General features: G+C 45.6%; 1 protein-coding gene and 2 long non-coding RNA genes across 4 annotated transcripts in view; 2 read left to right on the plus strand and 1 right to left on the minus strand.

Moving 5' to 3' along the window:
* The window catches only part of LOC130295356 (uncharacterized), a 45,672-nt gene extending 38,775 nt beyond the window's left edge, over nucleotides 1-6,897 (plus strand). Inside the window, exon 4 of one of the 2 annotated variants that reach the window (XR_008848797.1) lies at nucleotides 3,949-6,897. This is a non-coding gene — a long non-coding RNA (uncharacterized LOC130295356). Of the gene's footprint in view, nucleotides 1-2,095; nucleotides 2,649-3,948 lie in introns of those variants that run through there. The other variant, XR_008848798.1, reaches the window with a different exon arrangement.
* On the minus strand, nucleotides 233-11,739 carry LOC130295355 (uncharacterized). The gene is made up of 3 exons (XR_008848796.1): nucleotides 11,658-11,739; nucleotides 2,659-2,738; nucleotides 233-558 (listed from the first exon to the last, which is right to left on the minus strand). It is a non-coding gene; the product is annotated as an uncharacterized LOC130295355 (long non-coding RNA).
* POLR3GL (RNA polymerase III subunit GL) overlaps nucleotides 11,698-24,449 on the plus strand; it is a 48,552-nt gene continuing 35,800 nt past the window's right edge. Inside the window, exon 1 of the mRNA XM_056546021.1 lies at nucleotides 11,698-11,829. The gene's annotated coding sequence lies outside the window, so the exon portion shown is untranslated. The remainder of the gene's footprint in view (nucleotides 11,830-24,449) is intronic.

A 24,449-nucleotide genomic window follows, 5' to 3' on the forward strand; every position in this document is an offset into this window, starting at 1 on the left:
GCAAACAATGTCATGATCACACCTTATATTGGAAGGACTCAGCAGTACACAGGTAGTTTTACATTTGGAAGGATTAAAGTGTTAAAGTGGCAGTAGGGTGCCCAAAATTGAAGGAAAGTTTGCCATTATAATTGGTATTTAGAGCTGGCGTCTTTTTCTTTGGTAAATATGCTGCCTGGTTTACTTTCTGGCACAAAAAAAAAATAAGAATTTTATTTTTATGAATCACCTTTTTCCAAAACAGAATGTGGAATATTTATTATATGGAAAGACATACAATAAAATTGTTTTGAGATACATTTAATAAGGGTTAAAATAAATAAGTGACCCCAAAAAATGTAATACATTTTTTGCTCCTTGTGGAGTATTTCTTTTTTTGTTAACAAAACGCCATTCTCAGCAATACAGTAAAAATGTAATGACTTCTTTTGAAGCTTTCCGCAATGGTTGTTATCAGACAAACCTAAAGTGGCAATTTGCTGAAGGTTTCCTAAGCTTTCATTGAAGACTTGAGATGGTAGAGTCGGCTCATCTTGTGATTCCCACATCATGAGGACACTAAATAAAGAGTAGAAAAGAGGTAGTTTGGAATCCCAACCACAAATTCCCATTTACAAACTTGGACTAGAACCAAGGGGCATTAGACAGAGGATGGGCCTCATAATATGATCCTGCGGTGTGGACTGATTTGCGCATCTTGGTTCAGACACTGGAGGAAAGAGTGATCTACAATGATCCCAAATCCATAAAAAAAAATTGTTCTACAAACATTTTTATACCAGTCATCAAATGCTTGAGAATTTGTATTGCCATAATCATACAGAACTAAGAAATTAGAGAACCACCAATTAAAAGGTGTACTCCGCTGCTCAGTGTTTGGAACAAACTGTTCCGAATGCTGGAGCCGGCAGCTGGTGACATCATAGCCCTGTCCCCTCATAATGTCATGCCCCACCCCTCAATGCAAGTCTATGGGAGGGGGCGTGATGGCTTTCACGCCCCCTCCCATAGACTTGCATTGAGGGGGTGGGGCGTGACATGAGGGGGTGGGGCGTGACATCACAAGCTCCCGGCGCCAGCTCAGAATAGTTTGTTCCAAACGCTGAGCAGCGGAGTACCCCTTAAACTCAATGTCACATTAGAGTGCCTACCATAAAGGGCTTGTTATATGGAATTCTAGACAAATTAAAAGGGGTTTACCACTGATTTACATTTATGGCCTCACTATTATGTAAGTACTATGTGTGATTGGTGGGTGTCAGATCCCCAAGACCTCTAGTGATCAGCGTAATGTAGAGTATTGGTTCCCAACCCAATCCTCAAGGATCACCAACATTCCAAGTGTTTTTCAGTTACTCCATTGGAGTAGAAAAAGGAACAATTCAAATCCTGGATGGTTTTGGGGCCATGAGGACTGGTTTATGATATAGGGGGGGATATGATAAATGTATATAAGTATATAAATGGCCCATACAAAAAATATGGAGAAAAACTGTTCCAGGTTAAACCCCCCCCCAAAGGACGAGGGGGCACTCTCTCCGTCTGGAGAAGAAAAGGTTTAGTCTAAAGGGGCGACACGCCTTCTTTACCGTGAGGACTGTGAATTTATGGAACGGTCTACCTCAGGAACTGGTCACAGCAGGAACAATTAACAGCTTTAAAACAGGGTTAGATACATTCCTGGAACAAAATAACATTAATGCTTATGCAGAATTATAAAACTACATCCCTTTCCCTTATCCCCTTACACCCTTCCCTTCAATTCCCTGGTTGGACTTGATGGACGTATGTCTTTTTTCAACCATACTAGCTATGTAACTATGTTTGGGGCCTCTGATGTAGAGGATAATTCAGTTACTGGAACACTATAGACTTTCCATTGTTGCACTAGCTGAGAAGTTTGTCACAAATCGAATTACTGGAAGCTTGTTCATCTCTAGTTTCACACATGTGACGAATTGTGCAGCCAATTAAATTCATCATTATTAGCTATACATCCCATTTATACAGGGAGATGCGTGACCAATAATGATTTTATTGGTCACTCAAAACATACAATCAGCCAATAAACAATGGTTTTCTCTTTCGTTGGCAGATCGCTGACCCCTGTACACAGATGAATTATTGTGAATGATCATTCTTACGAACACGTATTTACCCCATGATTGGCCTGTTTAAAAAAGCCTTCCGACTATAAGCAACTAAACTGACCAGGAGAAAAAGATTACTAAGTAATTGTGCAGAGTTTTTCATGTTTCAAATAGTGACCACATAGTTTAGACAAATCCTTTTATACAATTATGTACACTTCTGTAAAACGCATATTATAAAGTGCTCTGTTCGTTCTGTATTGCGTGTGTGTGTATCTCAGCACATGAAGGCTGTACGTTTTCAACTATACAGGCTCTGTAGACAGCTCTTCTGTGCACATTAACATTACTGTTTCTTCCAGTTCATATAATATATATCTAATACAGAGGTAAATTTTACCGTTTCAGGACAAAATAATGCATCACTGGAACAGGCTAACCAGCTATTGCTGTAGGTCTGAAGACCATTTAATTAAAATGAAAGTGCCTTGTACATGTAATGACTCCACTTTCTGTACTGCGGCCTCCTTCAGAATAATTGCCTTTTTCATGTGGTTAAGCTGCTTACCTCCATTCATATTCTCTAGTGTAAGTAATGGTTGGGGGATGCACATCTGCAGGATCAGCCAAGAATCACAGAAATGCCCACTGTATTTATGTTGCAGCCCGAAAAAAAAAAAAAAAAAAAAAAAAAAAAAAAAAAACACACACACACACACACCAGGTTGAAAATAGTGGGGGAGATCTATCAAAACCTGTGCAGAGGAAAAGTTTCTTAGTTGCCCATAGCAACCAATCAGATCGCTTCTTTCATTTTTAATAAGGCCTCTGCAAAATGAAAGAAGTGATCTGATTGGTTGCTATGGGCAACTTTTCTTCTGGACGGGTTTTGATAAATCTCCCCCAGTGTGTATACTGCGCCATCAAATTTAGGTGATTAGAACGTGGACGATCATTGAAAATAAGAAAGTTGAAAATATTGAATCTGGTTGCAGAAATGTGTAAAGGGTCCTGAGTCACCTGTAATGTCAACCCAAAAAAAAAAAATTAAAAAGGGGTAATCCGCTGCTCAGCGTTTGAAACAAACTGTTCCGAATGCTGGAGCCGGGAGCTTGTGACGTAATAACCCCGTCCCCTCATGACGTCACGCCACTCAATGCAAGTCTATGGGAATATGGGTGACAGCCGTCACACCCCCTCCCATGCATTGCATTGAGGGGGTGGGGAGTGACATCATGAGGGGGCGGGGCTATGACGTCACAAGCTCCCGACTCCAGCATTTGGAACAGTTTGTTCTAAATGCTGAGCAGTGGAGTACCCCCTTTAAGAAAAATGACCAGATAAACACACATAAAGCAAGTCCTTACATATAAACGTCACAAGCTGATTATGTTTTGACCATCAAAGTCAATAGGGTCCGTGCCTATAAGTTAATCTATATGTCAGCACATTTTGACAGGATGCAGATGTATACATGGAATGTCAGCAAATCAAGGTGTGAATGTGGCCTAATATGCGAAAATACTGCCCCTTGCTCAGCTCCCCATTTTGTATAACTGGTAAGAAATAACAGAGGGCTAGCCTGATATATCTGTTGGCACCCGCGCTGCAACAACATATCTCCTAGGTTTTTGTTAGCAAATATTAGAAAAATTCTGAAGTCCTATTAAAACGCCATAACAGTATTAAACACAGAGCCAGTCACAGACTACTAGAGCAACAGTTAGAAACCGGCAATCCAAAACTGCCCCACTTAGGGTTGTATAGAAGGTATAAGAACCCAAATGGTTAGATGTGCACCCCCCCCCCCCTCTCATAATACATTTCTTAATGGTTATATATTTTTATTTTCTTGCAGCCTGGACCTGCTCTCCAGATCTTGGGTATAGCAGCTGTGTAGCGATGGGTCATTCGTGAATGAACAGGTTCTAGTAGACATCTTTTATCTGAACAACTAGCGCCTGGTGTTGCCTGTTTTTTTCTACCTAATCCTTGTGGGGGGAGGAAAAGCAACATAGGAAGAAGAACTTGTCCTCATATCTCGACCACATCTCCGGTCCTCAGATCCCATCCTCAGGTGGGGCTGAGTTGTGATGAAGAGATTGTAGGGGGAAAATAGAAGAAGGCATGGTTTTGTGGAAGTGGGCATGACTTGTAAGCCAGACCAATGCACAAAAAAGGTGTGTGGCTTTGTGAGATGGGGTGTGGCCGGACTGACACATTCAACAGGAGATGCAGAGCAGAGCTTGTGGAGTAAGGTACTGGAAGTCCCATATACTTGCCATGGACTTCTAGTTAGCATTCAAAATTTGCTGCAATTTTATCGAATCCATTTTTCCTTCTACCCGTGAGATGTTCCCTGTGCCACTGGCTGCAATACAACCCCAAAGCATGACTGATCCACCCCCATGCTTAACAGTTGGACAGAGGTTCTTTTCATTAAATTCTGTTCCCCTTCTTCTCCAAACGTACCTTTGCTCATTCAATTTTAACCTCATCGGTCCACAGAACTTGTTTCCAAAATGCATCAGGCTTGTCTATATGTTCATTTGCAAAGTTCAAACGCTGATTTTTGTGGTGAGGATGTAGAAGAGGTTTTCTTCTGATGAATCTTCCTTGAAGACCATATTTGTACAAGTATTTCTTTTTAGTGGAAGTGTACACACAACTCCGCCTGCCAGATCTTTCTGGAGGGATTGTGCAGTCAAACGTGTGTTTTGAGTTGCTTTTCTCCCAATCCTGCGAGCTGTTCTGTCTGATATTTTTCTTGGTCTTCCAGATCTTGCTTTAACTTCCACTGTTCCTGATGACTGCCATTTCTTAATTACATTCCGAACAGAGGATATTGACATCTGAAAACGTTTTGCTATCTTCTTATAGCCTTCTCCAGCTTTGTGAGCGTCAACCATTTTCAGAATTCTAGACAACTGCTTAGAAGAACCCATGGTGCTGATTGTTGGGGCAAGGTCAGATGAGTCTGGGCATTTAAAACCTTTTAGATTGACATCACCTGGTCTTCCCCGATGATGATTGAGAACAATCCATGACACTGGCAGGTCTCAGCTATGCAAAGGGGACAGTGCATGCTACAAATTCTGCAGGGTGCCCAAACTTTTGCAGACGCCATTTTTTTTCCCTATTATTTTGAAAGTGTAAATGGAAATAAAATCTAACTTTTGCTGACATATAAGAATGTCTAATCTGTAATTTGATGCCTTTTGGAGATTTTTCCATCTTTCCTTGGCTTCTTTATGCACATTAATACAAATTTTTATCAAATGTTTTATTCCCACTAAAACTAACATGTGTTCTAAGTTTCATCAAAATATCTTCAGCCATATGGAAGTTATGCTGGAACATTTCCTACAGACTTGCATGGGGGACATGTATCAAAGATTTTACCACTGTTTTGTGTTTACATTCTTGCGCAAAATTTTGCACAAGCTGTTTTTTTTTTTTGCGTACATTCTGGTGGAGCATTCCCTCCAGATGTGCAGGTTTTCGGTGTACTTTGGAATGACATATTTAGGACGCTCGAATTTATTAACTGCGCAGAAATCTTGCGCAATGACCATATTTTTTACGCAAATCTAAGCCATCTTGGACTGCACGTAGCAAGATGCTCTAAATCATCGATTTCCTTTTTCAAAGAGTGGAGCTATGAGGAGATTACTAAATTTGCCCACAATTTATGAAACTCATTGAGCTTGATTGATAAATTTAGCGCATCATTTAGAATTCAGCAAAAGGGGTTAACTGCTTCTACCATACACAAATAATGATACATGTCCCCCATTGAGGAGAGAGAGAGACAGAGGAGATGAGAAGTGGATCCCGGGTAAGAGTCATCATACTCTCCAACCACACCCATTGCTTAGCCAGCCTGTATAAATTCCCAGAAAACAAGAAGGTATATTCCTTTTCTGACACATCACCCACCCCAAAACATCTGCACTCCTCCTGACCCCATTATTCTCAATAATCTAAAACAGGGTCACATGCCAGTGCTGACCTCCACCTACCTAGAAATTAGTGTGGATTTAAATAGAACATATAGAGGCTCATAAACCACAGGAGGCACATACAACTCTCCCCTGGTCAGATTCAGACCAGAAAAATAGAGCTTAACCCCTTAAGGACTCAGGGTTTTTCAGTTTTTGCACTTTCGTTTTTTCCTCCTTACCTTTTAAAATTCATAACCCTTTCAATTTTCCACCTAAAAATCCATATTATGACTTATTTTTTGCGTCACCAATTCTACTTTGCAGTGACATTAGTCATTTTACCCAAAAATAATCAGCGAAACGGAAAAAAAAAATCATTGTGTGACAAAAGCGAAGAAAAAACGCCATTTTGTAACTTTTGGGGGCTTCCGTTTCTACGCAGTGCATATTTCGGTAGAAATGACACCTTATTATTCTGTAGGTCCATACGGTTAAAATGATACCCTACTTATATAGGTTTGATTTTGTCGTACTTCTGGAAAAAAATCATAACTACATGCAGGAAAATTTATACGTTTAAAAATGTCATCTTCTGACCCCTATAACTTTTTTATTTTTCCACGTACAGGGCGGTATGAGGACTCTTTTTGCGCCGTGATCTGAAGTTTTTATCGGTACGGTATTTGTTTTGATCGGACTTTTTGATCACTTTTTATAAATTTTTTAATGGTATAAAAAGTGACCAAAAAGAAGCTTTTTTGGACTTTGGAATTTTTTTGCGCATACGCCATTGACCGTGCGACTTACTTAATGATATATTTTTATAGTTCGGACATTTACGCACACGGCGATACCACATATGTTTATTTGTGACATCTCGCCCGCCCCCTCGTGACGTCACACCCGCCCCCTCTACCAAAGTCTATGGGAAGGGGGCGCGACCGCTGTCACGCCCCCTTCCCATAGACTTTGGTAGAGGGGGCGGGTGTGACGTCACGAGGGGGCGGGCGAGATGTCACGAATAAACATGTGGTATCGCCGTGTGCGTAAATGTCAGAACTATAAAAATATATCATTAATTAAGCCGCACGGTCAATGGCGTACGCGCACACGGCCGCGAACACGGAAGCCCGCACACAGCGTTCGGAGCAATGAACTTCCGGAAGCTGTGAGCGGAGCTCCGAACTGCAGGGCAGCGCACAACCCCTTTAAATGACCTTTAAGACTTTATTTTATTTTTTTTTTTTGCAGTGTTATAGCTCCCATAGGGACCTATAACACTGCACACACTGATCTCTCATGCTGATCACTGGAGTGTATTAACACGCCTGAGATCAGTGTTATCGGCGCTTTACTGCTCCTGCCTTGATCTCAGGCACGGAGCAGTCATTCGTCGATCGGACACCAAGGAGGCAGGCCCTCCCGGTGTCCTGTAAGCTGTTCGGCACGCCGCGATTTCACCGCGGCGGTCCCGAACAGCCCGACTGACTAGACGGGATAGTTTCACTTTCACTTTAGAAGCAGCGGTCAGCTTTGACCGCTGCTTCTAAAGGGTTAATACCGCACATCGCCGCGATCCGCGATGTGTGGTATTAGCCGCGGGTCCCAGCCGTTGATGAGCGCCGGGACCGACGCGATGTGGGGTCGTTAAGGGGTTAAAAGGGTTTATCCAGGAAAAAATATAAAAATAAACTAATAGATAGAGAGAGAATATATATATATATATCTCTATATATCTCTATCTATATCTCAACTGGCTCCAGGAAGTTAAACAGATTTGTAAATTACTTCTATTAAAACATCTTAATCCTTTCAGTACTTATGAGCTTCTGAAGTTAAGGTTGTTCTTTTCTGTCTAAGTGCTCTGATGACATGTGTCTCGGGAACCGGCCAGTTTAGAAGAGGTTTGCTATGGGGATTTGCTTCTAAACTGGCCGGTTCCCGAGACACATGTCATCAGAGAGCACTTAGCCAGAAAAGAATAACCTTCACTTCAAAAGCTCATAAGTACTGAAAGGATTAAGATTTTTTTTTTTTACATAGAAGTAATTTACAAATCTGTTTAACTTCCTGGAGCCAGTTTATTTATATATATATATATATATATATATATATATATAAAAAAGTGTTTTCCTGTATAAATACATGTTTTGGATCTTTACTAAGCCAGGGTGCAGAATAAAGAAGTCAGGAAAGCCAGCCCCGCTTCCTTTGCCACTTCACATGACTGTGCTGCCAATGGTGTGCCAGGCAGAGAAGCCCTCACATGTGTGCCAGCTGGGAACACCCCCAAAACTGTACAAACATTGGTACAAATGTCACCATAACACTATCTGTCATAGAAGTCACTAACTTTTTGCCAACCATGGTGCCCCCATAAGAATATTTATAGAACACTATCTTAGATGCCACCACCAGTAATACAGTATATGGACAACAGCAGTGGGGCTCCTGAACATTATACCCACTGGACCTTGCTTTGTGCACTGGGGCACTGTCCTGCTGGAACAGAAAAGACCTGAACCCCCAACTGTTCTCACAAGGTTGGGTGCATAAAGCTAAAGCATTAAAGGGGTAGCATTTGGCTTGTTAAGGATTACCTGACCCCCGCAAATAGACTTTATATGGATTATTTCCTTTAATATCCATTCTCAACAGCTGCAATACCCTCATTTCTGGACCACTCCAGTGGTGCGCATTTTCCTCAATTCCATCCAAGAGGACGCCGCACTCCAAACACTCACCCCACCACCTTCGGCCAGTTGCCTACCTGTGCCACTCCGTAGGACCATCACCTGAGGACGTCAGGACGCGACTACTGTCATCTATGAAGTCCTCCGACTATTCGTTTATGCTAAACGGCACAATATTCATCTTTATAATAATACCTGTGATGCCAGCGAGGATGTGGGGTGTGTAAACCCCTTAGGTAGTAGCTGCTCACCTTAGAGCAAGTATAAGACTCGCATATCAACCCACATGTGGGGTTATGAAGAAAGGTGAACTGCTGGGCCTGAGGTTGCAGGTGCGGTGAGAACCGTCTCCTGGAGATAGGCAAGAAGTGGATGAGCAGAAAAGGACCTCTGAATGGCGCTGCTAGTTCCGTAGATGAATATGAAGAATCAAATTCAGAGAGGAGTAGCTGTAAGAGCTGGAAGGTTTATTGCATTTCAATAAAAATAAAACCACTGCAGGAAAGTATTACGTGTTTCGGGGGATCCACCCCCTTCTTCAGATCAGTGTACAAATGTAGTCAGATAAAAGGAGCGTGATCAGTCACTCCACACATTTCTTCTGCTGCATCCCTACAAAATGTGTAAAACATCCCCGCAGGAGGACTACAAGGCCCAGCCATGCCCTCAGGTAACATCCCTGCAGAAGGACTACAAGGTCCAGCTAGCGTTGCCACCTTTCTTGCCATGCTACTTGCATAATTATATGTGTGTGACATCACAGGATACACATGTGGGAGGAATTTTGTCTTATTCTGACCCCCTAAAACTTTCAATTCAGCCTGTGTGAGGGCTTATTTTTTGTGTGCCCCGGTCTGTAGTTTTTAACAGTATTTTTTTTTATTTTTTATAGCAAATTCGGGACTTGCAGTTAGTTACTAACTACAACTCCCAGCATGCCCTGATACAGCCTGAAGCTCAGCAGTTGCCCCAAATAAAATAAAAGTTGGAGTTTTGCAACAGCTGGAGGCGCTATGGTTGGGAAACACTGGTATAGTATATGGTGCAACATTCCAGGAGTTGGAGGATCAGTTGGATAAATACCGGCCATTGAATTGCCGGTATTTTTAATATAAAAACACCGGCAGGGTGACCAAAATACTGGCCAGGTGGCAGCCCTAGGTCCAGCCAGGCTCCCCCCAGCCTCAGTAAAATCCCTGCAGGGGGACTACAAGGTCCAGCCAGGCTCCCCCAGCCTCAGTAATATCCCTGCAGAGGGACTACAAGGTCCAGAGAGGTTCCCCCCGCCTCAGTAATATCCCTGCAGGGGGACTACAAGGTCCAGCCAGGATCCTCCTGCCTCAGTAACATCCCTGCAGGAGGACTACAAGGTCCAGCAAGGCTCCCACAGCCTCAGTAACATCCCTGCAGGAGGACTACAAGGCCCAGCAGGCTCCCCCCACCTCAGTAACATCCCTGCAGGAGAACTATAAGGTCCAGCAGGCTCCCCCCACCTCAGTAACATCCCTGCAGGAGAACTATAAGGCCCAGCCAAGCTCCACACGCCTCAGTAACATCCATGCAGGAGAACTATAAGGGCCAGCCAGGCTCCCTTGCCTCAGTAACATCCCTGCAGGAGAACTATAAGGGCCAGCCAGGCTCCCTTGCCTCAGTAACATCCCTGCAGGGAGGACTACAAGGCCCAGCCAGGCTCCACACGCCTCAGTAACATCCCTGCAGGAGGACTACAAGGTCCAGCCAGGCTCCCTTGCCTCAGTAACATCCCTGCAGGGAGGACTACAAGGCCCAGCCAGGCTCCACACGCCTCAGTAACATCCCTGCAGGAGGACTACAAGGTCCAGCCAGGCTCCCGCCGCCTCAGTAACATCCCTGCAGGGGGACTACAAGGTCCAGCCAGGATCCTCCTGCCTCAGTAACATCCCTGCAGGAGGACTACAAGGTCCAGCAAGGCTCCCACAGCCTCAGTAACATCCCTGCAGGAGAACTATAAGGTCCAGCAGGCTCCCCCCACCTCAGTAACATCCCTGCAGGGAGGACTACAAGGCCCAGCCAAGCTCCACACGCCTCAGTAACATCCCTGAAGGAGAACTATTAGGGCCAGCCAGGCTCCCTCGCCTCAGTAACATCCCTGCAGGAGAACTATAAGGGCTAGCCAGGCTCCCCCCACCTCAGTAACATCCCTGCAGGGAGGACTACAAGGCCCAGCCAGGCTCCACACGCCTCAGTAACATCCCTGCAGGAGAACTATAAGGGCCAGCCAGGCTCCCTCACCTCAGTAACATCCCTGCAGGGAGGACTACAAGGCCCAGCAGGTTCCCCCCGCCTCAGTAACATCCCTGCAGGAGGACTACAAGGTCCAGCCAGGCTCCCGCCGCCTCAGTAACATCCCTGCAGGAGGACTACAAGGTCCAGCCAGGCTCCCGCCGCCTCAGTAACATCCCTGCAGGAGGACTACAAGGTCCAGCAGGCTCCCCCCACCTCAATAACATCCCTGCAGGGAGGACTACAAGGCCCAGCCAGGCTTCACACGCCTCAGTAACATCCCTGCAGGAGTACTACAAGGCCCAGCCAGGCTCCCCCGCCTCAGTAACATCCCTGCAGGACTACAAGGCCCAGCCAGGCTCCCCCGCCTCAGTAACATCCCTGCAGGACTACAAGGCCCAGCCAGGCTCCACACGCCTCAGTAACATCCCTGCAGGAGGACTACAAGGCCCAGCCAGGCTCCCCCGCCTCAGTAATACCCGAGTATTATGTGCTGCTCAATGGGAGCTGAACATGCGACAGACCCTTAAACCCGGGCGGTCACCCCTCATTTGACCCAGCAGCTGTCCACTCGGGCCGCAATTCTATTTTTCCTCTTATTTACGCGCAGCAACAGCCTAATCCTATACCGCTGACCTAGGTGCCACCCATCACCATAGTAACCACACCTTCCCATCGTTTTCCTGTTAGCTGTCCCGCCTCTGAGCTCACTGATTGGCCGTTCAGTCCGTGATTGTCGGACAACTGGACCAATAGTTATACGCGAAATAAAGATCTCGATGACGTCATCAGTCAGCGCCAAGAACCTTGCGTCCCACGTGTGGGGAGGAACGTTATAAGGTAAACATAAAGCGAGACAAATGCATAAAGATCAGGGTCAGCTGTTAGTTATTGATATGACCTTTTCTAGAGGGCAAGGCTTGCTGGGATTTATGTTCCTATTTTATATACATAAAGGAGCACAGTGGGACTACAAATCCCAGCACGTCTCTAAACCTGTAGTATTATGTCACACACCAAGAACTTTACGGGGTTATACATGGATAAAAACAGACAATTACTTCCAAAAACAACACCACACCTGTCCTCAGTTGTGTATGGTATTACAATTTGGCTCCATTCACTTCAATGGTACTCCGCATTAGAACCACACCCAACCTGAGGACAGGGGTGGTGTTGTTTTTTGGAAGAAATCAGCTATATTTTGCTTCTAGAGAATGTATGCAGATTCTCAGCTCACCCCCTGTGTCCTATAGCGCTCAGACTGGCGCGGACTCCGCCAATTAACTTGTAGACAATGAAGGAAAAGTGTCCAGCGCACCTACTTTCCAAGCAGAGCTTTAGGGTTCGTTCACACTATGGAATTCCCGCAAGAATTCCACAAGCGGAACTCTGCAGTGTGAACTGAACATTAGTGTGAATGGGTCTCCGCGAGACCCATTCACACTGGGGAATTTCGCCGCTGAAATTGTTCCGCGCAGAGAAAGAACATGCTCATTCTTTGCGCGGATTCCGCGAGCACTGCATAGCCGTCAATGGTGAGGGCTCAGTGCCCCGTAGCCCTAGCGCCGAAGCCACTCCGGCGGCGGCCGCCAGCCGGAATCTCCGCTCGCGGAATTCAGCTGCGAGAATTCCTTAGTGTGAACGCACCCTTATTGCATGATTCACCTCAGTGCACAGACAGTGTAGACATTCGTGATGCGTTTTGGCCCCACAAATGGGCCTTAGTCATATGACTAAGGCCCATTTGTGGGGCGGAAACATGTCACGAATGTCTACACTGTGCACTGAGGTGAATCATGCAATAAAGCTCCGTTTAGAAAGAAGTTGCGCTGGACACTTTTTATTCAATGTTTTCCTTCTAATCCTGAAAAATACAACTAGGTGCCACGTTTTCCTAAAAGAAAAAACATCTGCCATATATGACTATTTAAGGGTGGAGCCATAAAAATGGAGGTGCCAAAGGAGCAGGACTACTCAATTTGGTTCTGCTAAAGGGGTACTCCCCTGGAATTGTTTTTTTTTTTTTTTTTTAACTCAACTGGTGCCAGAAAGTTAAACAGATTTGTAAATTACTTCTCTTAAAAAAAATCTCAATCCTTCCAGTACTTATCAGCTGCTGTATGCTCCACAGGAAGTTCTTTTCTTTTTGAATTTACTTTCACAATGCTCTCTGCTGACAACTTTGTCCATTTTAGAAACTGTCAGGCAGGGCTGTGGAGTCGGTAGATAAATGTTCCGACTGCAGTTTTTTGTACTTCCGACTCCCCCACTCCGACTCCCCTGTATTAATATGCAAATGTATTTGATACATTCCTTGAAGGAAAGAAAGGCAACTTACATGTCATTACCGCAGGACTACTGGCTGGGAAGCCAACAGTCTACTGTCTTGAACAGTTTGTGTGCTGATCTGCTGCTGAAGATAGGGCAGTGGGAGGATCCAGGAAGGGGCATTTATTATAAAACATGATTTCCCTAGTAGAATTCCATAGTCATGTTTAAAGTTTAAGCTAACAATCGAGTTTACAAGTTTTTATAGCCTTAGCTGAATGACAGCAGTTTTTCCAATGGTTTACAGCTTCAGTCTTGAACTATTGACCCTCCATTCCCTTCACTTATACAAGCGTCTCTAGTCCTGCAAAAAACATATTTACTTAATCCCTTAGGCTAGGTTACCCATGGGATCCCTGTAACACAGAACACAACACTATGGAAAGTATAAGTATTGCCGCTCCTATTTGTGCGTTGTGGGCCATATAGTAAAGCACATGAAAAGCTTCTTCACGGTCACTTAACATGTTCGTTTTGTGGTTATGTGAGGCACTGCATGCATTGCTCTTTATTCTTACAGTGGAGAAGTCATTAATTATAAGTTTTTGTGAATTGGGACATTTAAACTTGCTTTTTTTTTTATTCCAATCTAAATTTACTAGGAGTCGGAGTCAGTGCATTGTTTGCCGACTCCAACTCCAGGTACCCAAAATTTCATCCGAATCCACAACACTGCTGTCAGGAGTAGGATAGGTTTACTGTGGAGATTTCCTCCTGCTCTGGACAGTTCCTGACATAGACAGAGGTATCAGCAGAGAGCACTGTGGTCAGATTTCCTCTGTATTATACAGCAGCTGATAAGTACAGGAAGGGTTAAGATTTTTCAATAGAAGTAAATTACAATTCTATTTAACTTTCTGGCATCAGTTGATTTCTTCTGATTAGTTGTTATGGGCAACTTTTCCTCTGGACAGGTATTGATACAGGTGTTGCCAGATTGCTACTTTTATTTCTCAAAGAAGAGATCTGATTGGTTGATATGGGTAACTCAGCAACGTTTCCTTTGGACAGGTTTTGATACACCCCCCCCCCCATGTGTCCTTGATTTATCTTTTGCTGTTCAGCCATCACATCACACTGCTGCTCAGCCTATCATCGGCTGACAATTAGCTGAGCAGCAGTATTATGTCTCGGGCCCCAGAAGCATGAAGAAGCCTGGGGCCAGAGAATGGGACAACAATACTGGGGGAGCGGCGGGAGGTAAGTCAAGCTTTATTTGCATCAGCCGGGGCAAATAGAGAGAAAATATTTAGAAAATCGCCGGAGTATCCCTTTGAATGACTATAAACATTTACTCATGACCATCACCCTGATGCCCACCTTGCTTTGATCTCAAATAGGATAATTTCTTCAGTGCAGACATTTTTAACACTTATTTTATACCATTGGACACCAACACACATTTTTTATACCATTTGGATCGATTTGCGTCATGATCTTGCAGTCTGCTATATCAACATTCTGATTTATGCACAAGTATTATCTGCACGAATATAGATCAGTGTCCGGGCACACTGGTTTGGAAATACTGAGCTGTCTGCAGAGCATTGCCTGATCCTAAAGGTTTACAGTCAGGGTTAAAGTCCTGAAGGAACGCATGGGAATGGAGTTCTTGCACTTTTTCCACAGGAGGAGCACCATTCCCATTAGCAGGAGTCCAGCAGGACCAGCCCTTTGGGTACGTTCAGATAAGTGGATTTACAGCGGATTTTATGCTGTGGATCTGCCACTGAAGGACCTCTGTCTTCTGCCTTTACATGTGCCTGCTCAGAGCGGCAATACACCGCAACATGCAGGCACACTGAAGCGATGTGCTAGTCGTCGCGCATGCGCGGTGTACTCGCCCACATCGCGGCCGCTCCCCCTGCTCTATGAGCTATGCCCGAGAGCTTCCACGATGTGCGAGTATACTGCGCATGCGCCCGGCGACTCGCACATCGCAGTGTGTCTGCTCGTAGCGACGTATTGCCGCTCTGAGCAGGCACATGTAAAGGCAGCATACCGAGGTCCTCCAGCGGCAGATCCGCAGCAAAATACGTGCTGTAAATCCGCTCATCTGAACATACACTTTGAGTGGAAATCTTGGGTGAGTTCCTGCACTTTTTTCCCAGGACTTGGCTCCTGGTTACAGTGAAATGTTAGTAGTGCAGAGGGGCATTGAAGCATTTTCCTGCAGCAGGGCAGAGGTACACAGGGGCGTCCGGAGGTGCACAGCTGGGGCTGAGATCTATGTTGACTGCTGTGGTTCTCTCTTCACATGATCCCGGCAGCAGAGGCCCTGCCAGACCACATAGGTAGTTCTGCAGAACAGCTCGGCACAGCTATCTCCAGCACAGCACAAGAGGCAGGGTCACCAGAGGTGGCTGCCAGACCCATATACTTACCAGGCTACAGTCTACAGCAGGGACTGAGGTGCCACTGCTGCCTACCCACACTTGCGTCGCCCTCTCCTCTGTCCCTTTGTTGCAGCTTTTCCTGAGTTAGGCATAATGCATGGAGGGATTTGTAGTTTTGCAAACCAGGGATTGGTCCCAACACAAAAATACCAGTATAGTGCTTATACCGATTCCAGCTCCAGCATGGTAATTACCAGTCGGGTGGCAACCGTATCCCCAACTAGCTTGAGAACCGTGGTGTAGTGTTCCCCATACTTTGGCTTTCAAGTTGTTGCGAAACAACAACTCCCAGCATTTTCCAGACAGGATGTTGTAGTTGGGGAATGTCCACACGTTGGGGAAAACTGGGCTAGAAGGAGATGAATTGGTCACTGGCCTCACATCATTATAGGAAACTCCCATTCACTACTATGGAGATTGAATACACCAAAAGGTGATCATTCAACCCTGTTCTCTGGATCGATGCGGGTCCTGTCATCTTGATCGTCACAGTGTGAACACAGCCTAAGGGTAAATCCATATGTGGACACACAACAAAAAAAAATGCTGCTTATAAAATCCGAATGGAAAAATAAGTCTTTCAGCTCACCTCCTCCACGGTCTGCAAGGACTCGAGCCCGGCCCAGCTCGGTACTTTTGAGTAAATGAAAAATAGGTAGTCCAGCAGTACCTTTTAAGGGTACATTCCCACACAGCGTATTTGCTGCGTATTTGCTGCTGCGTATTTTATTTTCTCTGTTGAAGTCAATGGGTAGGAAAATACGCAGCACCAAATACGCAGCAAATACGCAGCAAAATACGCCGCGTGGGAACGTACCCAAAATGTAGATCCTTTATTGAGCTTTTCTTTAAAATGCAGAGCACACACCATACACCTTCACCTGGTCAGCTAACCTCTCCTATGGACGCGTTTCGAACGCATGCGCGTTCTTGACGCGCATGCATTCGATACGCGTCCATAGGAGAGGTTTGCTGACCAGGTGAAGGTGTGTGGTGTGTGCTCTGCATTTTAAAGAAAAGCTCAATAAAGGATCTACATTTTAAAGGTACTGCTTTAAAGGTACTACCTATTTTTCATTTACTTATAAAATCCGAAGCAGAATACAGCGCTGTGCCAGTCCACGTGCCACAGTCCTAGGCCATGGTTACGGAAGAGGATTAGCCCCGTTTATTGAGACCAATACACATGACACAGTGGCTTAGTCAAGAAGCGAAGTCACTTGTTTCTTTTCTACAACATGAATTGCAAATCCATGTCAGAAGAATCTACTCCATATAAACGTTGCAGCAGATTCCCTTTAAAAATCAATGGGACGCAGATTTCACCCGGATTTGATAAGATTCTGAAAAGAAATCTGTGTAAGGCTGGAATTCCACTTGGTTTTTTTCCATCATTTTTTTTCACTGAAAAAAACCACCAGTTGTGGATAGGCAACCCCCCTAGCCTCCCTCCACTTTTCACCCCTATGTTTCTCCCCTTCTTGCGTTTTCCTTTATGTCGTGCTGTCATTGTCTTTGTCTGTCTTGTGTTGTTGGGGCTGGTCCCCCTCCCCCCCCCCCCCCCTCCTATTTGGACCCTCAGGGTCTTTATAGTTACTCTTCTGATGCTTTAATGCGCTTTTTTTTTGTTTGGAAACGTTATTGGATGTTAACAATATGATTCAATCTCAAGACGGCTTATCTTGACACTCTTTTGATGTGCCATATTGTCTTAATGTTGTAAATTTTGAAAACTTTAATACAAATTTACAGTAAAAAAAAAGAAAAAAAACACCAGTGCAATTTCCTGCGTCTGACGTTTTTTCTGGTGTTTTTGCATTTGAGTTGAAATTGCATTTTTGGCTTCTTTGGCATTTTTTCAAAATTTGTTGGGTACCAAAAAAAAAAGAAGGATGCAGTAGGGATGGGAAAAAATTTATTTAAGGAAATTTTTTTTTATATAATGAACTTTTAATAAATTTTTAATAAAGTGTGTGTTTCACTTTTTTTTTTCTATTTATTTTGTAAATTTTTTTAGGTAGTACTACTACTCCCAGCATGGAACAGACTCTGCCATGATGGGAGTAGTAGTACCTGTACTAATAGACATATTGCCCCGGGTGTCACTCCTGACACCCTGTGCGATCGTCCATAATATAGCAGAGATGCGGAGCGGCTCTATACAGTGCTCACATCTCTGCACTATACTCCGGGCATATTTTCCGCCCAGAGTGGTGATTGGCCAGATGGTGGTGGCCAATCACAGCTCTCAGCGGGAAATATGAATGAGTGATGTTCTATTCATATCACTAGCAGGAGTACAGAGCAGAGATGCCAGCACTGTATAGAGCTGCTCTACATCTCTGCTATAGAGAGGACGATCAGAGCGGGTGTCAGGAGTGATACCCGCTGTGATCTTTCCTTAACTGCAGGTACTACTACTCCCAACATGGAGCACACTCTGCTCAATGCTGGGAGCTGTAGTACCTGCATTAATAGACAGATCGCAGCAAGTGTAACTTCTGACACCTGTTGCAATCTTTCTATAAATGCAGGGACTACAGCTCCCAGCATGGAGCAGAGTGTGCTCCATGTTGGGAGTAGTAGTACCTGCAGTTAAGGGAAGATCACAGCCAATGTCACTGCTGACACCCGCTGTGATCCTACTGTATAATGTATAGATGTGGCCGGCCGCTCTTCTATGGTCCCCTGCACTGACTATATATATATGTATATATATATATATATATATATATGTACACACCTATTCATATTTCCCACGGAGAGCTGTGATTGGCTGGAATAATCTGACCAATCACAGCTCTCTGTGGGAAATATGAATAGGTGTATATATACGGCAGTGCAGGGGACCATAGAAGAGCGGCCGGCCGCATCTATACATTATACAGGAGGATCGCAAGGGACCTGGGCGATCTGTCAATTAGTACAGGAACTACTACTCCCATCATGGAACAGTGTGTTCCATGCTGGGAGTAGTAGTGCCACCTAAAAAATAAATAAAAAAAATTTGAAAAACACACACACACTACATTTTTATTATTGTCAGCAACATTTTTAGTGCCCTGCCCGCCCACATAAATTGATCCCTGTTTAACCCCTTCAGGACGGAGCCCATTTTGGCCTTAAGGACCGGAGCGTTTTTTGCACATCTGACCACTCTCACTTTAAACATTAATAACTCTGGAATGCTTTTAGTTATCATTCTGATTCCGAGATTGTTTTTTCGTGACATATTCTACTTTAACATAGTGGTAAATTTTTGTCGATACTTGCATCCTTTCTTGGTGAAAAATCCGTAAATTTGATGAAAAATTTGAAAATTTAGCATTTTTCTAACTTTGAAGCTCTCTGCTTGTAAGGAAAATGGATATTACGAATACATTTTTTTTGGTTCACATATACAATATGTCTACTTTATGTTTGCATCATAAAATTGACGTGTTTTTACTTTTGGAAGACACCAGAGGGCTTCAAAGTTCAGCTGCAATTTTCCGATTTTTCACAAAATTTTCAAACTCAGTATTTTTCAGGGACCAGTTCAGGTTTGAAGTGGATTTGAAGGGTCTTCATATTAGAAATACCCCATAAATGACCCCATTATATAAACTACACCCCCCAAAGTATTCAAAATGACATTCAGTCAGCGTTTTAACCCTTTAGGTGTTTCACACGAATAGCAGCTAAGTGAAGGAGAAAATTCACAATCTTCATTTTTTACACTCACATGTTCTTGTAGACCCAATTTTAGAATTTTTACAAGGGGTAAAAGGACAAAATTTTTACTTGTATTTGTAGCCCTATTTCTCTCGAGTAAGCACATACCTCATATGTCTATGTAAAGTGTTCGGCGGGCGCAGTAGAGGGCTCAGAAGCTAAGGAGCGACAAGGGGATTTTGGAGAATACGTTTTTCTGAAATGGTTTTTGGGGGGCATGTTACCTTTAGGAAGCCCTTATGGTGCCAGAACAGCAAAAAAAAAACCACATGGCATACCATTTTGGAAACTAGACCCCTCGGGGAATGTAACATGGGATAAAGTGAACCTTAATACCCCACAGGTGTTTCACGACTTTTGCAAATGTAAAAAATAAAAAAAAATTTTTACCTAAAATGCTTGTTTTCCCAAAAAATTTTTATTTTTAAAAAGGGTAATAGCAGAAAATACCCCTAAAAATTTGAAGCCCAATTTCTCCCGATTCAGAAAACACCCCATATGGGGGTGAAAAGTGCTCTGCTGGCGCACTACAGGTCTCGGAAGAGAAGGAGTCACATTTGGCTTTTTGAACGCAAATTTTTCTCTGGAGGCATGCCGCATTTAGGAAGCCCCTATGGTGCCAGGACAGCAAAAAACCCCCCACATGGCATACCATTTTGGAAACTAGACCCCTCGGGGAACGTAACAAGGGGTTAAGTGAACCTTTATACCCCACAGGTGTTTCACGACTTTTGCATATGTAAAAAAAAAAATACGGCGATACCCCATATGTGACCCTAAACTGTTGCCTTGAAATACGACAGGGCTCCAAAGTGAGAGCGCCATGCGCATTTGAGGCCTAAATTAGGGACTTGCATAGGGGTGGACATAGGGGTATTCTACGCCAGTGATTCCCAAACAGGTTGCCTCCAGCTGTTGCAAAACTCCCAGCATGCCTGGACAGTCAATGGCTGTCCGACAATACTGGGAGTTGTTTTGCAACAGCTGGAGGCTCCGTTCTGGAAACAGTGGCGTACCAGACGTTTTTCATTTTTATTGGGGAGGGGAGGGGGGCTGTGTAGGGGTATGTGTATACGTAGTGTTTTTTACTTTTTATTTTATTTTTTGTGTTAGTGTAGTGTAGTGTAGTGTTTTTAGGGTACAGTCAGGGTACAGTTTAGGGTTCACAGTAGTTTCTCGCTGGCAATTTGAGCTGCAGCAGAAAGTTTGCGGCAGCTCAAATTTGCAGCCAGATACTTACTGTAATCCTCCGCCCATGTGAGTGTACCCTGTACGTTCACATTGGGGGGGGGGGACATCCAGCTGTTGCATAACTACAACTCCCAGCATGCCCGTTGGCTGTCGGTGACTGCTGAGAGTTGCAGTTTTGCAACAACTGTAGGCACACTGGTTATGTATCACTGAGTTTGTGACCTAACTCAGTGTTTCACAACCAGTGTGCCTCCAGCTGTTGCAAAACTACAACTCCCAGCATGTACGGTGCATGGTGTACGGCGACTGCTGAGAGTTGTAATTTGCAACAGCTGGAGGCACACCGGTCGTGAAACACTGAGTTAGGTAAAAAAAAAACTCTGAGTTTCACAACCAGTGTGCCTTCAGCTGTTGCAAAACTACAACTCTCAGCAGTCACTGACAGCCAACGGGCATGCTGGGAGTTGTAGTTATGCAACCAGCAGATGCACCACTACAACTCCCAGCATGCACTTTAGCTGTTTGTGCAAGCTGGGAGTTGTAGTTATACAACAGCTGAAGGTACACTTTTCCATAGAAAGAATGTGCCTCCAGCTGTTGCAAAACCATAAGTCCCAGCATGCCCATAAGGGAATGCTGGGAGTTGTGGTGGTCTGCCTCCTGCTGTTGCATAACTACAGCTCCCAGCATGCCCTTTTTGCATGCTGGGATCTGTTGCTAAGCAACAGCAGGAGGCTGTCACTCACCTCCAACGATCCAGACGCTGCAGGTCAGTCCCGCCGCCGCAGCTGCTCCTGGGGCCCCGATCCCAACAGGGGCGCCGGGGATCGGGGTCCCCAGCACCCGGGGTGCACGTCCCGCACCCGCTCACGTCCTCCAGAAGAGGGGCGGAGCGGGTGCGGGAGTGACACCCGCAGCAGGCGCCCTGATTGGTCAGCCGGTAATCCGGCCGACGAATCAGGGCGATCGTGAGGTGGCACCAGTGCCACCTCACCCCTGCAGGCTCTGGCTGTTCGGGGCCGTCAGAGACGGCCCCGAACAGCCAGTAATTCCGGGTCATCGGGTCACTGGAGACCCGATTGACCCGGAATCGCCGCAGATCGCTGGACTGAATTGTCCAGCGATCTGCGGCGATCGCCGACATGGAGGGGCATAATGACCCCCCTGGGCGATATGCCGGGATGCCTGCTGAACGATTTCAGCAGGCATCCGGCTCCGGTCCCCAACCGGCTAGAGGTGGGGGCCGGAATTCCCACGGGCGTATGGATACGCCCTGCGTCCTTAAGGACTCGGGATGCAGGGCGTATCCATACGCCCTATGTCCTGAAGAGGTTAACAATTAATAAAAATGTTGTTATAAAAAAGATACATTTGGTTAAATACAATTTTTTCCATCACTACTGTATCTTTTTTATTATTTTTTCTTAATGAAATTTTAACAAAATTTTATTAAAAAGGTATCTCCATCACTTTTTTGGATCACTAAGTCCAAAAGAGAATAAAAACCGCATGAAAAACGCCAAAGTTAAAACCCACATGGCGTTTTTCTTGTCGTTTTTTCACTCCCATAGACTTCTATGAGAGAAAAACATCACAATTTCAGGGAAAATAACCGCCATAGGCTCAACATGCTGAAAAGGAGCTGAAAAATGCCAAAAAAAGAGTGGAAAAACGCCAGAAGGATTTAAAAAAAAAACAAACTGAAAAACGCCAAGTGGAAAAAGAATTTAGCGATTTCTCATTGATTTATAGCTAGGGATGTCCCGATACTGGTCGGGGCCGATACTAGCTATTTTCATGGTATCGGGGACTCGTTTAATGTCCCCGATACCATGCCCGATACCTGCTGCCACTCCACTGTCCCGTTCTTTCGTCCTCCGGGCCGCATTATGTCGTCCTATGGAGGAGCATGTGGCACACACGTTGCTCCGCCTCCTCCCCTGCGCCCGGCGTAACGCTACGGAGGAAGCAGAGTGACGTATATGTCACATGCTCCTCCATAGGACGACATGATGCGGACCGGAGGACAGGAGAACGGGACAGTGGAGCGGCAGCACCCGACAGAGGAGGTGAGCTGCCTGCAAGGAGGGGGTCTTCTACTAATGTCTACCGGGGGGCCCTGCTGCTGTTTAAATGGGGGGGGGGCCTGCTGCTGTCTAAACGGGGGGCCCCTGCTGCTGTTTAAACGGGGGGGCCACTTCTGCTGTCTAAAGGGGGGCCCCTGCTGCTGTCTAAAGGGGGCCCCTGCTGCTATCTAAAGGGGGGCCTGCTGCTGTCTAAACGGGTGGCCACTGCTGCTGTCTAAAGGGGGCCCCTGCTGCTGTCTAAAGGGGGGGCCCCTGCTGCTGTCTAAACAGGGGGCCCTGCTGCTTTCTAAATGGGGGGGGGGGGGCTGCTGTCTAAACGGGGGGCCCCTGCTGCTGTCTACATGGGGGGCCACTGCTGCTGTCTAAAGGGGGGCCCCCTGCTGCTGTCTAAAGGGGGGGCCCCTGCTGCTGTCTAAAGGGGGGCCCCTGCTGCTGTCTAAACAGGGGGGGGCCCCGCTGCTGTCTAAACGGGGGGGGGGGGGCCTGCTGCTGTCTAAACGGGGGGCCTGCTGCTGTCTAAACGGGGGGCCCCTGCTGCTGTCTAAAACGGGGGGGGCCCGCTGCTGCTGTCTAAACGGGGGGCCCCTGCTGCTGTCCAAACGGGGGGTGCCCTGCTGCTGTCTAAACGGGGGGCCCCTGCTGCTGTCTAAACGGGGGGCCACTGCTGCCGTCTAAAGGGGGGGCCCTTGCTGCTGTCTAATGGGGGGCCCCTGCTGCTGTCTAAAGGGGGGCCCCTGCTGCTGTCTAAACGGGGGGGGGGCCCTGCTGCTGTCTAAACGGGGGGGGGGCTGCTGCTGTCTAAACAGGGGGCCCCTGCTGCTGTCTAAACGGGGGGCCCCTGTTGCTGTCTAAAAGGGGGGCCCCTGTTGCTGTCTAAAGGGGGGCCCCTGCTGCTGTCTAAAGGGGGGGGGGCCCTGCTGCTGTTTAAATGGGAGCCCACTGTCTAAAGGGGGGCTGCTGTCTACAGGGGGGGCTGCTACTTATGTCTACAAGGGGGCTGCTGCTCATGTCTGCTAGGGGATACTACTTACTATTAAAGGCAATATTACAGCAGAGTCACCTGCACTAAGTTGAATTTATAGGTAGATAGTGCAGGTGACCCGGTTTCTACCGCTGCTCATCATGTGATCATCGGTTTTGCCGCCAAATTCCCTGTTCTGTCCAATGGAGAAGAGAGAAATCTTGGCTCCTACTACAGCAGCCGCCTCCATTGTACACAACAAGGACCCACATATCATACGGTAAACAGCGCCAGAAACCGCGTCACCCTGCTGTCAGATTCCCTTTAAAATATAAGTACTCGTACTTGGTATCGGCGAGTACTAGAATTAAAGTATCGGTACTCGTACTCGGTCTTAAAAAAATGGTAACGGGACATCCCTATTAACAGCTAACATCTGGCCGCAGCGTTTTTTGACCGAAAAACACCATGCAGCAGAATTGGCGCTTTTCTTGGCGTTTCCCCCCCCCCCCCCCCCCCCCCCCCCAAAAAAAAAATAGTGAAATTCCAGCCTAATAAACCTCTGTGTGAAGGTATTTGAGTAGTAAGTTCCCACTCAGCAAAACCTTATATACCTTAGTGGATTTAGTCTCAGGCAAAAATCTGTATTTGGATGTATGTGTGGATTTTAGGGCTGTGTTCACAAACTTTTTTTGAAAGCCAATTTTTTGAGCCTTTTTTTATCACAATTGGTAAAAATAGTGCTCAACAAATCTCAGGTCGCCATGGTGACAGAGAATT

Source organism: Hyla sarda, chromosome 11 (genome assembly GCF_029499605.1).
Source record: "Hyla sarda isolate aHylSar1 chromosome 11, aHylSar1.hap1, whole genome shotgun sequence".
In the NCBI taxonomy this organism is placed as follows: domain Eukaryota; kingdom Metazoa; phylum Chordata; class Amphibia; order Anura; family Hylidae; genus Hyla; species Hyla sarda.